We start from the raw sequence: 2,500 nt of genomic DNA, 5'->3' as shown, positions 1-2,500 counted from the left end.
CGATGAATATCCACAGAAATTACCAACGAAACCTCACCAGAGTATCATATGTTCTTACAGGAATTAAGCGAGCTATTTGGAGAAAATTGGTCAAAATTTCTGACTGTCGGGTATCTAGTTTTTTGAAAGCACTTCCCGGCTGCCGGGTATCTAGACATAATGATGATAATTATGAAAACAAGGTCTATGACCTCTCATAATTTAGATGCTGGTGCGAACACCGTGATCTTTATGAAAACCTTTAACAGAGTTTCCCTTTGGAGGAACATGCCACTGACTCCAAAGAAAGTACCCGTTTAATACATAACTAGTATTTTTTTCTCGCCCTTTTCTTCGCCTTTCGTGTGAACGACGTTTGTCACGCGAACATTATTTGTCAAAGGTATAAGACTTTTTTCTCTTCAATCTACGTTTGCCTTTATACCATAGAACATTGACCAGATTTTGTTGCTTAACTGCTCAACTGCTGTTTAGCTGCAGCATGTTTATAATGCATGCTCATAATTAACGCTCCACGCCTCTAAAAGAAAATTTACAGCTTCCTGTTTTCTTAATTTATCTCGCCCTTTTCTTCGCCTTTCGTGTGAACGACGTTTGTCACGCGAACATTATTTGTCAAAGGTATAAGACTTTTTTCTCTTCAATCTACGTTTGCCTTTATACCATAGAACATTGACCAGATTTTGTTGCTTAACTGCTCAATAGCCGTTTAGCTGCAGCATGTTTTGATTTTGATTTTTTGTGTTGGCCTAATTGATCTCGTGACTTTCAGCAGGACATATGAGGTTAATAAAGTTCATTTTGGGAATAATTTAAGCTTAAAGTTTGGGAAGGACGCCTTTGAAGTCTGTTTAAACTCAATAAGGCATCATATTGTAATATATAGATTTAGCCAAGCCTAAAAGCGGAGGTCTCTGGTTATTTATTCTTACTGCCTGTATAGTTAGTGAAAATAAAAGGTTTCGAATTAACCACGTTTTGATGTTTGCGGTAGCCGCTTTGATAAGTAAATCATTTTCTTTGCTTTCTTCCATAGAAAAATTCATTGCTTAACTAGTGAATTCCACAGTAACTTTTACGCTAAAAACCGATATCACATGAATTTGACCAGATTTTTTTCGCAAAATTTTCTTGTCACTGTCGAGGCACAACGAAAACCAGTTGGTCAAAGGGATTAAAAAGCACCTGTTCGCTTGCATTTGAGGGCAAAACAAACAAACAAATCAACTTTTTCTTTATGTCCAAAAGAGTACAGATAATAGTTATTTAATTCCAGTTGACAATAAAAATTCGATTTTCGATTAAACCACCTTTTAAAAATACGCATCCACCTTAAATAACGCATCCGTAAAAATAACAAACGGTTTAGTGCCCAAGGAACGAATTTGTGGAGTAACTTCTTCCACTACTAAGTATGATCTATTACTGGTATTCTGTTGTCGTTGTCGTTCTCTTTCGCTCTCCTTTCCTTTCTGCTCTAGACATAGGTCCTCCAGGCATCACGTAACCTTATCAGAGCTTCTAAAGATATGCCAAAAATTGCAATACTAAACAAAAAAAAGCAGCTCTAGGCAAATTACAAATAAACACTTAGCTTTACGTTTATATCCCTCCGATGCTTGACGTGAATAACTGTGTAGCCAAACTGGATTGAAACCAGCGAAAAATGCAGAAATGCAACATTTTCTATACCATTTTCCACCTGAACATGGTCACGTGACTCTGGTAAGCGGATACCTTGTTTTGACAGGTGTCAAATGATCAAAACATGTATGTCCAATATCAAAGTTGTATGCTGTAAACTAGCATGTTACTGGTTACATTGGCAAACATCTCGCATCGATGGGTTACCATGTTTTGTTAACAATGGTGCTCCGCGCCAGCGGTGATGCGTTTTGTCCTTTGCTGGCTTCTTGTTCCAGTTAACTGATTCTTTAAAACAGGTAATCGAATAACATGTCCATGTTTCAACGTTTATGTTGCTTTTCTTTGTGTCTCTGATCAGGAACAGATCCTTCACGATCCTTCTCGATCACTGTATGCGCAGATTAAACTTTCTTCCTTCAAAGGCAAAGTTAAAGAGGAGAGGGCACACTAAACAAGGTGAGGAAATTATGTTGAGTATTAAGAATGTCTTCACATAGTCCGCCTCGTTCGGATGATTCACCTTTCGACGATGTGCATATGAAAAATGCTCCCCCGACATCACATATTGTTACTGTTTTCTCACTGTGCTTGAAAGGAAACGCAACACTGGAAATAGCAGGTACAAAACATAGGTCACAGGTCATTGTTTTATAAATACAGAAAGTATATCCTAAACATCTACATATTCCAGCACTCGCCAAAGTCCCTTTTTGGCTTATAGCTGTTTCTGCTTAGGTGGCCTCACACACTGTAAGCCTTTTTAGAGACATCACGCCAAGCCGGCCACTTCCGCTGGAGAGAATAGGACAGCCACAACACCGGAGACTACATCCCCTACTCTTATCGAATAGTG

The sequence above is a fragment of the Montipora capricornis genome, chromosome 13 (genome assembly GCF_036669925.1).
Source record: "Montipora capricornis isolate CH-2021 chromosome 13, ASM3666992v2, whole genome shotgun sequence".
Classification (NCBI taxonomy): domain Eukaryota; kingdom Metazoa; phylum Cnidaria; class Anthozoa; order Scleractinia; family Acroporidae; genus Montipora; species Montipora capricornis.
The sequence above is the reverse complement of the archived record's forward strand: the minus strand, read 5'-3'. Positions refer to the sequence as shown.